This window comes from Lynx rufus, unplaced genomic scaffold (genome assembly GCF_022079265.1).
Source record: "Lynx rufus isolate CCGP_SWC_20201006 ecotype Redwood Valley unplaced genomic scaffold, mLynRuf1.p SCAF_41, whole genome shotgun sequence".
Classification (NCBI taxonomy): domain Eukaryota; kingdom Metazoa; phylum Chordata; class Mammalia; order Carnivora; family Felidae; genus Lynx; species Lynx rufus.
Genome location: NW_025814858.1, coordinates 604,986 through 619,851, shown reverse-complemented (window position 1 = coordinate 619,851; position 14,866 = coordinate 604,986).

Sequence of the window (14,866 nt, the reverse complement as noted above, 5' to 3'; positions counted from 1 at the left end):
GTGTCATTGTGGTTTTGATTCAGGTTTCTCTGATTAGTGATGTTGAGCATCTTTAATGTGTCTGGTGATGTAGTAGACACTCTTAATTCATCCCTTTCCCCTTCCCTTTTGATTCTTTCCAGGGTGGTGATGACACTGATGATGTCATCTGACAGCTTAACTCACCATTTTAATCTTCTATCAAAGGTCATACATTACTTCAAGTGTCCTGCTTTCCTGCTTCAAGTTACGTTGTTTCCAAGGCGTTACATGACGTCCCTTTCACGAGTCTTCCTAGGGCACGCCTACTCACCTTTTATTACTACCCACCGTCACTCATACTCTTAGAAAGTTGCTCTAGTTACTTATCCATATCCAACACTCTCTTTCTATGCCCCGACTCTAATCTCTATACACACTTCAATTGACACCTCTTACACTTAATTTTTTTCCTACTGTTTATTTATTTATTTATTTATTTATTTATTTATTTATTTATTTATTTATTTTTATTTTAGGGGGAGAGAGAGACAGAGCATCAGTGGGTGAGAGGCAGAGAGACAAGGAGGTGTAGAAACAGAAACAGCCTCCAGCTCTCAGCTGTCAGCACAGAGTCCTACATGGATCTTGAACTCACAAGCTGTGAGATAATGGCCCAAGCTGAAGTCGGCCCCTTAACCAACTGAGCCACCCAGGTGCCCCAACACATCTTACACTTTCATGTCTCCAATAGGACTTAATAGTTCTGTGGACCAGGACTATCCATTCCTTAAGTTCTAGCACCTCCTACAGTTTGGGAATAAAATAGACACTCAATAAATTGATGCTCAATTGACAAATAAAGGAAGGAATGGGTCTGAAGACAAAGGGCTCAATAAAGACTTTTGTTCCTATGAATTCAACCCAGAGTAACACTAGAGCATTTGAATTCAACTGGGGGGTCTTTTAGCCAATCGTGGGAGAATTTACCATATTCTAAGAGCTGTAAGCTGAGAGAGTAAGATTTTTTTGAAGAAATATGAAAGGTAGTTTAATTTCCTAAGAGGCCAAGCCTTGAAAGCTTAGCTATAAGAACTATATGATGTAAGATGATTCTGGATCATGATGAAACTCAAGTGCAGTGAGAGCCGTGACAACATGGGGAACACATAGTAAGGACCACAGTAGTGCCAGAAGTGCTGTCCTGTATGAGAAAAGAGGGCTTAGTGACCCTGTATGGAGGGAGAGGATTAAGGGTAGGCAGAGTAGGGAGGGGAGGACGTTGGGATCCAAACTGCAATATTGAAATATGAGAGGAGTGTTATTGTCATATTCATAAACTTCCCTATATGTATCCTAAGGAAAACTTTTTTTTTCCTTTAAAGAGCTTTTTAAAGGTAATATATACATGGTAAAAATTCATATAGTAGCAAAAAAAGTTATTCAATGAAAGCAAATCTACGTCTTCTCTAGGCCTCCACTATTCTTCCCCTGAAGAATACCATTTTAACAGTTTGTAGTTTTTTTTTTTTCCAGAACCTCAAAGTATTTGATATGCATATCTCACATGAAAAAAATATATATATATAGCTGGTACCAAGATATTATCTAGAACTCTCCATTTTATAGAGACATGATTTTTGTGATTGTTAAAAGGTATGACATGAGATTTGCCCTCTTAAAAATTAAAGTGTCTGGTCCAATGGGACATTATTTTTTAAATATACTTCATGGGATTTCCTACCCTGGCTGCATTAGAGGCATTTAATCTGTCCCCTGTTTATGTGTATTTAATTTGTTTGTAGTCTACGACTATAGAAATCGATGCTGCAGTGAAAGTCCTTGTACATATGTCTGCCTGCCAGAGTCCAGCAGAGTGTGGGTGGTGCCTCGAAAATCTTACCTGTAAAGAGTTTAATGGAGGAAATTGGAGGTGCTGGTGAGATAAACGGGCTCCAAACTAAGTGGTTGAGTCCTTGGGGACTAGCAAGAGAAGACTTCACCTCTCCCAGGCACCAAGGGACAAGGAAAGGACAAGTGTTACTAGAAGCCAATGAGCCCACAGCTGGGAGAGAAGCCACCTAACAGGAGATGTGGCCATAGACTGAGGAATAAGCCACTGCCAAAATTCCAGAGTTCTGAGTACATGTAATGACTGCTTTTCTTTTGCTCTCTGGCTACCTATTAGTATACTTGCCAACTACGGATGGAAGCCAGAGGACAAGAAAGCCTAAACGATGCAGTCCATGGGGGTGAGCTTACTGGCAGGCATAGGATGATCAAAAATATATCTGCAAGGATGAATGGAGGACTAGCAGTCCCTGGCTTAATATCGTTTGACTTCTAGTTATTGGACCTTACAATGGTGTGAAAATGATAGGATTGTTTACAAATTGTGCTTGGAAGAGCACCTGGCTGGCTCAGTGGTGTAAGCATCTGACTTTAGTTCATGTCAAGATCTCACGGTTCGTGAGTTCAAGCCTGCCTCAGGCTATGCTGACAACTCGCATCCTGGGGCTGACTTGAGATTCTGTGTGTGTGTGTCTCTCTCTCTCTGGCCCTCCCCTGCTCGCACTCTTTGTGTCTCTCTTTCTCTCCAAAACTTGAATAAACATTAAACGTTTTAAAAGATAATTTGTGGGGCGCCTGGGTGGCGCAGTCGGTTAAGCGTCCGACTTCAGCCAGGTCACGATCTCGCGGTCCGGGAGTTCGAGACCCGCGTCGGGCTCTGGGCTGATGGCTCAGAGCCTGGAGCCTGTTTCCGACTCTGTGTCTCCCTCTCTCTCTGCCCCTCCCCCATTCATGCTCTGTCTCTCTCTGTCTCAAAAATAAACAAACGTTGAAAAAAAATTTTTTAAGATAATTTGTACTTCAAATTTAAGTTTTTGACCCCTCCCAGTGCTAATGAGAGGCGATACGACCCTCTCCTGTGATGCCTGGCAGAGCAGCCAGCCACAGCTCCCAGTCCACCACACGATCATGGTGGCGAACAATCTATATGCTTACAGCCATTCTGTACTCACACAACCGTTGTGTTTATGCTTTCGACACAGTATTCACTGAAATACATGAGACAGTTAAACTTTAATGTAACATAGGCTGTGTGTTAGATGATGGCTCATAACTTCAGCTAATGCAACTCTTCTGAACACACATAATAGAGGCTAGACGAAACTAGGATATTCAGCACATTACGTGTGTTTAATGCATTTTTGGCTTAGAATAATTTCAACTCACACTGGTTTTATCTAGAGGTGACTCCCTCCTAAATCAAGGAAGGTGTGTAATGTAAAAATCTTGGGAAATTTCCTAGAACTGGAATTGTGGTATCAGGAGGACAGAAAGAACCTCTTCCACATCCATTCCTCCACCTCCTTCCCTTGCAGGATATTACCAGCGCTTAGCTGTGCCTACGGGCACTCAGAATGAGGACTACATACCCCAGCTTCCCTTGCAGCCAAAGCAATATAAGAGGAAGTGTCATGTGGCAGCTTCTGAGAAAGTTGAGACAGCTGTGTGCCTTGTGTCCTTTATTTTGTCTTTGATGTCATTCACATGCTGCCTTGGATCCTGAACTCTAGGGCCAAACCATTTGGATGGAAAGTGAACTGAGACTCTTCCAGCAAGAGCTGGTAGGAACTAGATTTCTAGGCACTTCATCGAATACAGCTGCCCAATCAGGCTTGAGCTGTATACCTCCAAAGTTCATTTATTTGGGAGAGAAATCCACTTTTACCCTGTTCAAACCATAGTTCTTCCTTGTTCTGTGTCGTAGGGAAAAACCTAACCCTCATGAAGGTATACGGATAACAGGTATAAATACGTTGAGTTTTTATGGATATTGTCAAGTTTGGTATTTTAAAGTGAATTTTAACTACTGCGTTTGAATTCAGCTACTCCATTCACAGCACATGTCTTAACCTTCTTGTGCCTCTGATGTCTCAGAGGGGTAGTAATACAAAGCACTTCATTTGGTTGTTATGAGGAATCATTAAATTAAAATATGTGAAATAGATCAGTGTCTGTCCAACATGCCAAATACTCAATAAATGTTGTTACTGTTATTTTTACCATTATCATGTTTAACTGTCTTCCAAAGAAGAGGTACCAGTTTGCCAATTACATTTCTGAAATGCCTCTTTCCTCTTCCCTTATCTATAGTGTGCATTACTAATGTTTTTGTCCAATAGAAGAGTAGTAGTATTTCATTTTTATTTGCAATTGCTTTCTAAAGCTGTGGTTGTACGTCTTCACAGTTTTTAAAAGTCATTTATGCTTGTTTTCTGGTGAACTTCCTTTTTCTTTCCTCTATTCCTTCTATTGGATTTTTGTTTCGTTTTACAGTGTGGCTGTTAAAAAAGCAATACAAGCATTATGGGAATATGTCTTCTGTGTTTCTATTGGTGGTGCAAATATTTCCACTAATTTTCATTTGCCTTTATTTTATTTATTTTTTTAATTTAATGTTTATTTATTTTGTGTGTGTGTGTGTGTGTGTGTGTGTGTGTGTGTGTGAGTGTGAGAGAGAGAGAGAGAGAGAGAGAGAGAGAGAGAGAGAGAGAGAGAGAGAGAGAGAGAGAGGAGAGAGAGAGCGCGAGCAGGGAAGGAGAAGAGAGAGAGGGAGACACAGAATCTGAAACAGACTCCAGACTCTGAGCTGCCAGCAAAGAGCTAGATGCAGGGCTCAAACCCACAAACCATGAGATCGTGACCTCAGTCGAATTTGGACGCTTAACCTACCAAGCCACCCAGGCACCTCACTTTATTTTTTCTTTTTCTTTTTTTTTTTGCTTTATTTTCTTTACAAAATTAAAAAAAAATATGTTCAATATAATAAAAATGATCCTTCTCTACTATCGTTACATCTGAGCTTAATGTCCACCCCTATTTTAGAAAGATCATTGTCATTCTGGATTATAAGAAAAATTCCCCCATGTTTTCTCCTAGGACTTCATAGATTGACTTACATTAAAACATATCTTCTCCATTTGTAATAAAACTGGGGGAGGCAGTGAGATAAGATTTAAAGTGATTCTGCAGATGACTGTGTTGGAGCGTTGGCAACAATGAACGCTTTGACACATAAATCTTACCTAAGAAAGTTATAATTTCCTTTGATCCACATAAAAGATACTTCTTAAACAAAGCATGTGGGAAACCATCCTCCTTGCAGGTATGGGGTAAGCTTGCCTCTTGGGCTTTTTTTTTTTTTTCCTCTTGGGGGAAACGCATAGGTTGTTTATAATGGAATTTTGTATTTCCAGGTTAAGGTGCTGCCAGGTATAGCATAACTAATTTCCCAGTTTATAAGACTGCCTCTCACACACCGCTTCCTGATGGTAGGCAAAATTTCTTTCTCTGCAACCAGGGCTTTACTGCCACTTGTTCACAGGTTAAGTAATGATGCGAAGATATTTTTATGCCTATGCTAACAATGACCCACCTGTGGACAAGTGCAGGCAGATACTGCCTACCTTTTAAGGCCAAGGAGGGATTGAGCCCCCGGCCTTCCACTGGACTCCACCATTGTTTCTGCTCTCTCTGGTGTTTGTCAGTTGGTATCATCACGTTTGAGAACACACGCTCTAGAGTGAAACTATCTGACTATGTACTTCCATCTTGAGCTATAGGGAAACAAATAAAGTCCCCTTACCTTTTTTGTTCTTTACTTTCTCTTTTGTGAAACGGACACTAACATAGTGTGGAAATTCAATAATTAAATAAATAAATACGTAAGTGCTTAAAATTTCTTAGCAACAAACGCTTGGTAAATATTAAGAAGGCTTTTCCCAATAGAGAATAGAAAAATAACTTTCTTGTTTTCTCCTAGGATTTTACAGATGCATTTTTATAAGAAAACACATAACATTGGTAACAATATTATAGCATATAATAATATGACATAATGCAAATTAAGACATTTATAAGAAAAGTATTGAAACTTCATGAATAGTATCATTGTTACTATTATTCGAATGATGCATTTGCCTTGAAAGGTTCACTTAGTTATATACTAAATTTGCATATGCTTTGAACCTACTTCTGGACTCTCTATGATCATTCATTCATTCAGCTTAACCACATTTGCTTTATAACATAATTTGTTATCTGGTAGAACTCACCTAATTCATATGCTACCTTTTCAGAAAAATTTTTCTGGATCAGGTTGAATTTCGATATTTATACAAAAATCTTAGAACCAGCTGATCTGATTTAAAAAATCCATATTTTATTGGGCTTGCAACAAATATACATAGTAATTTAGAGATAGGTGGCATTCTTACAATAATAACTTTTCCTATTCCATCACAAGGAATGGTTATATTTAAGCTTTTTTTTTTTAATATCTCTCAGATGAGTGTAAAGTTTTCTGAAAGGCTTATTTATATACTTCTTTCATGTTACTTGTTAAGTTCCCTCCCTCCTTCCTTCCTTCCTTCCTTCCTTCCTTCCTTCCTTCCTTCCTTCCTTCCTTCCTTCCTTCCTTCCTTCCTCCTTCCTTCCTTCCTTCCTTCCTTCCTTCCTTCCTTCCTTCCTTCCTTCCTTCCTTCCTTCCTTCCTTCCTTCCTCCCTCCCTTCCTTCCTCCCTCCCTTCCTTCCTTCCATCCTTCCACCTCCTTCTCCTTTTACTCTGTTATAGCAAATGGCGCCAATTCTCTGACTATATTTCTAATTATTTCTTGTTTGTATGGGAGAATGCTAAATTGTTACCTTGTGAGCCTGGATCATGTAATTTCATCAGGAAGACTCATGAAAAATCTGATCTCCCTTTCTTCATCGCAGTTATGTATAATTGACATTTGTTGGAAGGAGATAAAGAGAGTCAAGAGAATTTCAGTCTTAGAAGAGAAGCCCCTGAGGTGAGAGTAGCCTGAGAGAGCAATTGGAGAGGGAGCAAATGTGACCCAGAAAGGAGCTCACTGAACAATGTGATTGGGATAACACCCAAAAAGCCGGTTGATTAGGAATAGCACCACAAAGTAATTGTCAGATATGATCAAAGCTGTACAAGGGCAACTTGAAAGTGTTAGATGTTTTCCTTAAACACAAAAACTTTTGTATTTAACCAAGAAATTAAAAAGTGAACCAAGATAAAGTCAGTAAAATTAAAACTTTTTTTCTTGTAAACAGAAAATTCAAGGAAACCAAATTATTAAAGTAAAACATGGGAACATTATAGAGCTTTTGGTTATTAAAAAATCCTATGTACATATGCCAACAAAACAGACAATGAATGTTTTGGAGACAATGTAAATGACTACAACTGGTTTAAGAAAAAGCATCAAGAGAATGAAAGCGATGCAAGTCATTTCTTTGAAAAACTAGCATAACCCCATAACTCTAACACTGGAGCAAATGAGTAAGACTTGGGGACCAGCTAGCCTGGCTGAGATGTTTCTTGCCAACACTTACTTAGTTCTTATTCATACCAGGTGAGCTTCTGAACATTTCACAAGTAATTCATGTCATTCTCCTTAGGGCCCTATGAGGGAGGGGGGGTACTCTTCACCTCCTTTTACACAGCAGCAAATTGAAGAAGTTCAGAGGTTAAGGAACTTGTCTGCTCCCAAGGTCAACACAGGTGGAATGTGATGGAACTGAGAGGTGGCATGAAATAGTGTCCTCTAGTGCCAACTCACCCAAGTTTACATCCTGTCTCACCAGTACTAGGTGTATGATCATCGGCACAGATTTTTTTAATGCTTTTGTGATTTAGTTCTCATATATGTAAGACCAAGCGATGAATATAATGATCATATAAAGAGTTTAGAACCATATCTGAAACATAGCAAACACCCCTTATATAGAATCCTATTATTACTGCTATTATTAGTAGTAGTAAAACAGGACAGGACAGAGAATACCTAAAAAGATATAATAACACATATGCAAACAAATGAATTTCCTGGTACCTAAAATATCAGAAAATCCAGTAATTTAATTAGGTGCTCTAAAGTGGGTTTTTTTCTTTTTCTTATAAATTGAGTTTATTTTTAAACATTTTATGGTTTTTAAACAATATCTTATTTATTTCTGAGAGAATGCAAGCAGGGTCAGAGAGACAGGAATAGCAAATCTGAAGCGGGTGTGATGCCTACAGCAGTGAGCCCAATGTAGGGCTTGAACCCACGAACTGCGAGATCATGACCTGAGCCAAAGTTGGATCGCCAACCAACTGAGCCACCAGGATGCCCCTATTTTTTTTTCACATATAGTGTTATATTAGTTTCAGATGTACAATATACTGATTCAGCAATTCCTTACAATACCCAGTACTCATGGCAACAAGTGCACTCCTTAATCCCCATCACATATTTCACTCACTACATCTGCACACCTCCCCCCACCCCCCACTGGTAACCAGCATGTTGTTATTTATAATTAAGTGTATGTTTCTTGTTTTGTCTATTACTCTTTTTCCCTAACATTTGATCATTTGTTTAGTTTCTTAAATTTCACATATGAATGAAGTCATATGGTATCTCTCTGTCTCTGACTGACTTATTTTGTCTAGCATTATATTCTCTAGCTCCATTCATGTTGTTGCAGACGGCAAGATTTCATTATTTTACGTGGCTGAGTACTATTCCCCTGTGTGTGGGTATTATACATAATATACCACATCATATAATTATGTGTGTATAATACCACATTATAATACCACATCATATATACCTACTAAATCTTTATCCATTCATCATTTGATGGACACGTGGCTGTTCCATAATGCTGCCAAAATTATCAGGGTTCGTGTATCTCTTTGAATTATCGTTTCTGTATTCTTTGGGTAAATCCTCAGTAATGTGATTGCTGCAGTTGTAGTTTTCACGTTCTGAGGAACCCACTATGATTCCCACAGTGACTGCACCAGCTTGCATTCCTATCAACAGTGCAAAAGTTCTTTTTCCATATCCTCACCAACACCTGTTGTTCATTGTGTTGCTGATTTTAGCTCTTCCAAAGAGTGTGAGGTGGTATCTCATTGTCCTTTGGACTTGCAATTTCCTGATGGTAAGTGATGATAAACATCTTCTCACGTGTCTGTTGGCCATCTGGACGTCTTCGTGGAGGAGTGTCTGTTAAGGTCTTCTGCCCATTTTTTAATTGGACAATTTCATTTTTCAGTATTGAGTTTTGTAAGTTCTTTATATAGTGGATACTAATCCATTACTGGATATGTCATTTGCAAATATCTTCTCCCATTCGGTAGGTTGCCCTTCAAATTTGTGGAGTTTTTCCTTAGCTGTGCAGAAGCTTTTTATTTGGATGCAATCCCAATAGTTTATTTTTGCTTTTGTTTCCCTTGTCTCAGGAGATATACCTAGAAAACGTTTCTTTGGCTAATGTCAAAAAATTATGGCCTGTGTTCTCTTCTAGGAGTTTTATGGTTTCAGGTTCACCATTTATATCTCTAATCCATTTTGGATTTATTTTCATGTGTTTTGTAAGAAAGTGGTCCAGTTTCATTCTTTTCCATATTTCTGTCCAGTTTTCCAACACCATTTGCTGAAGAGAATACCTTTTTCCCATTTTATATGCTTTCTTGCTCTGTCAAAGATTAATAGACCAGATACTTGTGGGTTTATTTCTAGTATTCTATTCTGTTCCATTGGTCTGCGTTCCAATTTGTGCCAGTACATGCAGTTTTGATAACTACAGCTTTGTAGTATAACTTGATATCTGGAGTTTGTGATGCCTCCAGTGTTTCTTTGTTTGTCTGTCTGTTTGTTCGTTTGTTTGTATGTTTAAGATTGCTTTGCTCTTCAGGTTCTTTGGTGGTCCCATATAAAGTTTAGGACTGTTTGTTCTAGTTCTGTGAGAAATGCCATTGGTGTTTTCATCGGGGTGACATTAAATGTGTAGATCGCTTTGGTAACATAGACATTTTAACATTATTTGCCCTTTCAATCATGAGCATGGAATTATCCATTTCTTTGTGTTGACTTCAGTTTCTTTCAACCTTATTTAATAGGTTTCAGAGTATAGGTTATTCACCTCTTTGTATAAGTTTCCCCCTAGATATCTTATTTTTTGGTCCAATTATAAATGGGATTGTTTTCTTAATCTGTCTTTCTGCGGCTTCGTTATTAGTGTATACAAATGCAACAGACTTCTGTATGTTGACTGTACCCTATGACTTTACTGAATTCGTTCTTCAGTTCTCACAGTTTTGTCCGTGGGATCTTTCAGGTTTTCTACAGTAGAGTATCATGTCCTCTATAAATCGAGAACATTTTTCTTCTTCTTTATTGATTCCATTGCCTTTTACTTCTTTTTAGTGTCTAATTGCTGTGGCTAGGAGTTCTAGTACTGTGCTGAAGAAAAAAGTGGTGGGAGTGGACATCCTTGTCTTGTTCCTAAGCTTATGAGAAAAGCTTTCAGGTTTTCCGCATTAAAAAAAGATTTTAGCTATGAGTTTTTCATAGATGACCTTTATTATGTTGAGGTATTTTTCCTCTAAACCTAATTTGCGGAGGGTGTTTATCATGAATGGATGTTGTACTTCTTCAAATGTCTTTCCTGCATCTGTTGAAATGATAATGTGGCTCTTCTCCTTTATCTCATTGGTGTACTGTACCATGTTAATTGATTTGTGAATATTGGACTATACTTGCAAACTAGGAATAAATCTACCTCAATTGTGGTGAATACTTTTTTTTATAATGTATTATTAGAGTCAGTATGCCAGTATTTTCTTGAAGATATTTGCATCTATGTTCATTATACATATGGGCTTGTACTTCTTTTTCTTAGTGGACTAGTTTTCTGATTTTGATATCAAGTTAATGCTGGTCTCATAGACTGAAGTTGCAATTCCTTTCAGAAGAACAGGGAGTAACTCTTCTTTAAGTTTATAGTAGAATTAATCTGGTCCTGGACTTTTGTTTCTTCAGAGCTTGGATTACTAATTCACGATTGAGATTCTATCTCACCGTCTCTGTGCCCCTCCTCTGTACTCTCCTTCTCTTTCTCTCGCTGTCTCTTTCTCCCTCTCTCTTTCAAAATAGATAACTTTTAAAAAGATAAGTTGAGACATTTTAAAATCAAATAAAATGCCAGCAATTTGGGCAATATTGTCAGATGGAATGAATTTGAGAAGCTTTTAAATATTGACTTCAAACTTGTCATCCCAATTTTCAATAAATAAAAACTTAAGAGGTGTTGCAAGATTGAAAATCAAATCGTATTTTGAAGGAGCTTTTTAAAAATCATATCTTAAAGCATAACAAATATGAGAATGAATGTTGAAAATAAAATTGTGAAGAAAACAAAATGCCTAATTTTTTGATCAACCAATTTGATCACACACTCACACCCACAAGACTCCTGAAGGAGTCCTAGTACTGATGCCCTTGTGTGAACTTCGCTGTTTCTGAAATGACCTCAGGTTACGAATGGGTGGCCCAGATTGCAAGCCAACAGAGGGGAGGGTCTCGGGGAGGTGGGGCTCTTAAAGGCCACAGACAAGCCATCCTCTCCCGTGTGCCCGCTTCCCTCTCATCATCAGCCGTGATGAGTCTGGTGCTGCTCTTCCTCTGGGTCCACAGTCTTCTGCCGTGTGTCCAACACGCCATGTGAGACTTGTGAGAAGACTCCCAAGGGCAAACACCAGCAGGCGCTCAGAGAGGTCGCGTCGTCCCAGGCAGCCTGCGTTCCTTGGCCCGAGTGCCTGGACCAAGGCTGCCTCGGCCACATAGGGAACGATGGACATGTGCAGCCTTAGCATTCTGTGCAGAGGTCCCGGGCAGGCCTGGAGCTTAGAAAGGACTGGGACGAGCCTCACCTGGGAAGAGGTGAGTGCTGAGGTACTCCTTACACAGCAGATGGATGCTTGCCAGAGATGTCTGTGCTAGGGATGGGGCAAAGGCTCCACCGTGCTAGCAGGGCAATAGACAGAGTTCAGCCCTGTCCATCGCAGGCTCTTCTCTAACCCCAAGTTACACGGCCCCCAGCACAGCGTGCCTGAGAGTGACATCCCCACACTAATCTTCCTGTCTCCCAAGTCGCCCAAGCCCCCCAGGATCCCCACTGCACAGCTCTGCAGCACAAGAGCCTTCTCTGCAGTGGCTCTATTCCAGAGAAGGCGTTGGCAGTCCCAATGCATGGAAGCTTCTTGCCCCTACCAGTATGCAGACAACATGGTCAGCAGGGTGTCAGCACGCTTTGGAGTTGGGGATCTGTACGCCCAAGCCTTACCTCTTCCAGGGCAGAGGCTGTCGCACTCTCTAGAAGGGAAGGCAGGTCTTTCTCTCGCTGCTGTCTGCACACTGGCGGGAGAAGCACGTCTTCTCAGCTGCTTGATGTGTAAACGTCGGGGTACCCTGGAAAAGCTCCCTGTGCTGGCCCGTGTCTTTGGGTGTGAACATCCAAAGAAAGTATGGCCCATGATTCTGCAGTGGGAATACGGCCTCAGTGATCATGAGGCCCAGCCCTTTGGGGCATCTTTCTGCACAAGCAGGCCGTTACTTGATAGGTCTTGCCGAGCAGGAACACTTTACGGAACAGGGGAACACAGGGTCCCCCACATGTTCATATCTCCTGCCAATACCTGCTGAGGGGCCAGGGTGACTTTTCCGCCCAGCCTGTCCCAAAGAGAAGGTACGGGCAAGGTGTGGGTGTGGAATGCCCTCATGGCCTCCAGAGCCAAACCCTCAAGTGTGGACACTTGTGTCCAGGGACCGTGGTCAGAGGCCTGGGTGCTCTGTGTCCGAGGGGTTACAGCCCTCATGCTGCACACCCTGCAGCCCCGGGTGTCCTCCCATAGCCGCAGCACTCCCTGGGGAGCCCCAGGGTCCAGGAGCTGCTAAACCCCCTGCACAACTCTATGTGCTGCCTAGTGGCCTCTTCCACCACAACACCAGCGTGTGTGGGCTCCAGAGTGCTGTCCCTTGACCGGGGACACCCTCGGCAATTCAGGAGCCTTCTGACTTCCATGTCTCTGAACCACACGTGTCTCTCATTGACCTGTCGGGATCGTCCTGTTGTTCTCTGTGTACAGGAAATGTCTTGCATTGCCTGTGCTCCTCTGTCTCCCTGAGTGAGCCCTGGCGCATTCCTGTGCCCATGCCTCTCTGGTGATGCCTCCTTGCCTGGCCTAAGTGGGCACAGCTGTACCCGTGTAACCGCCTTCGTCTCTGCACATCTGCGTGTTGTGTCAGCTGCGGCTCTGCTGGCCTGTCTTGTCTTTGGTGTATGCTTCTGCGCTTGCGTGTGTTTCCCTCTGAATTCAACCCCTTTATTCCACTGACAGATCCAATTGCTGTCCTGCTGTCAGGTGGAGGGGTTTCTGCGTGTTCTCTGATATGTTCCCGGAGCCAGAAATCCTTCCATGCCCGTAGGACCTTCGTCACAGGATTGGCCATGCACTCACTGCCAGCCAGTTAATATCCCCAAATGCAGCTGCCTTGCTGTGAGCATTAAGTCGCACCTCTATTTTCTGTCCTTCTGTTTTCAAACCCTTTGGACCCTAGGGGTTCAAACGTCACTGGCTTGCACGTTGCAGGTGCAGGCGTAAAGTGTGAAAAGCAGTCTAGCAACGTTTTCCCACTTACTCTTTTGCCATGTGGCATGTTCCTGGCTGGGAGAGACTTCCCCCTGCCAGCGTGTGTCTCATTTCCGTGTGCCTCCTGTGTGTTCTGGTCCCTCATTTGTCCATTACTTCCTATCTGGGAGTCTGATTCATGTTTGCGGGAACCATGCAGACACCTTTGACTGCAGGGTACTGAGCTCAGCTTAGTCCACCAGCACTAGTGCGTGACTGAGGTACACAATGGGCAGTCACGGAGGTGCCCGTATCCTTCACGTGCAAGCGCCCCGTCCAGCCCCCTTCACCGGGACATTTCTCAGCAAACCCTCTATGTTTGTGGTGAGAGCACTTAGCTCTGAGAAACCTGACGAGGCGGTGAAGCGTTGCTTACGGCTGCCCTGTGCAAGTTAGATCTCCAGAACTCATGCACATGGCATGACCGCCTCTTCACACCCTAGGCCCCACACCTCCTCATCGCACCCTCCTCTGCTTAACACCACTCTACTCTCTGGTGGACTGCATGCCTTTAACTCCTTTTAATCTCCTCAGGAGTCCATCAAGCAGGGGTCACCACCACTGTGTTTCTGTCAGGGGTTGACCTCTTTCAGGGAGCCCAGTGCTTTCTGCACTGATGCTCAATGCACCCGCTGAAGGGTGAGCCACACTAAGCCCGACGGCGAACCCTTTGGCCCTACGTTTCCCACATATGTGCCCGGTGGCAGAGGTGCACAAGGAGCCTGCCTTCATGCGTCTCCCAGGTCCTCCACAGGGTACAAAGTACCGCCTCAGGGGGCTGAGCCGCACCACATGGGCATAGCTCTGCTTGCACGTGTTAGCGTTTCATATCATACGGGCAGCCCAGACTCAGAAATCCAGCTACCTGCTTACAACTATCCAGTCCTCGTGCTTGTGCAGACGCTCGGTGTCTGTTCAGACATTTGAGTCACGGTCTCGTGACCTGTCAATACAGCTTGACGGTCTGTCCTTACCTTACAGCCTGGGATGCGGTTCTCACTCATTGTCCTCCCCTCGGATGCGAGTTTCCTCCATCACTGTGGTGGAATGTAACCTTTATCACCATACGTTGGCTTGAAATTACTGGGCGGATCACCTGTCTGCGTCCGGGGATGCGAAGGAGACCTTGGCTCTTTTGCTCACGGTGCACCCTTTCTCTGTGATGAGTCGCTCTGGATGAGAAGCTTGCCAGAGGCGAGGGGCCTCAGAGTGGAGCACATTTCCTGGGCATCTGTGAGAACCTCGTTGGTTCCACTCGGAAAGCATTGACTTTCACGGATGTGCAGCCTCTGCTTTTCCCTGCATTTGCCGAGCTTGGGGACGTGATTTCTTCCCGCACGTGCTGTCCCTAGGTCTCTGCGGTCT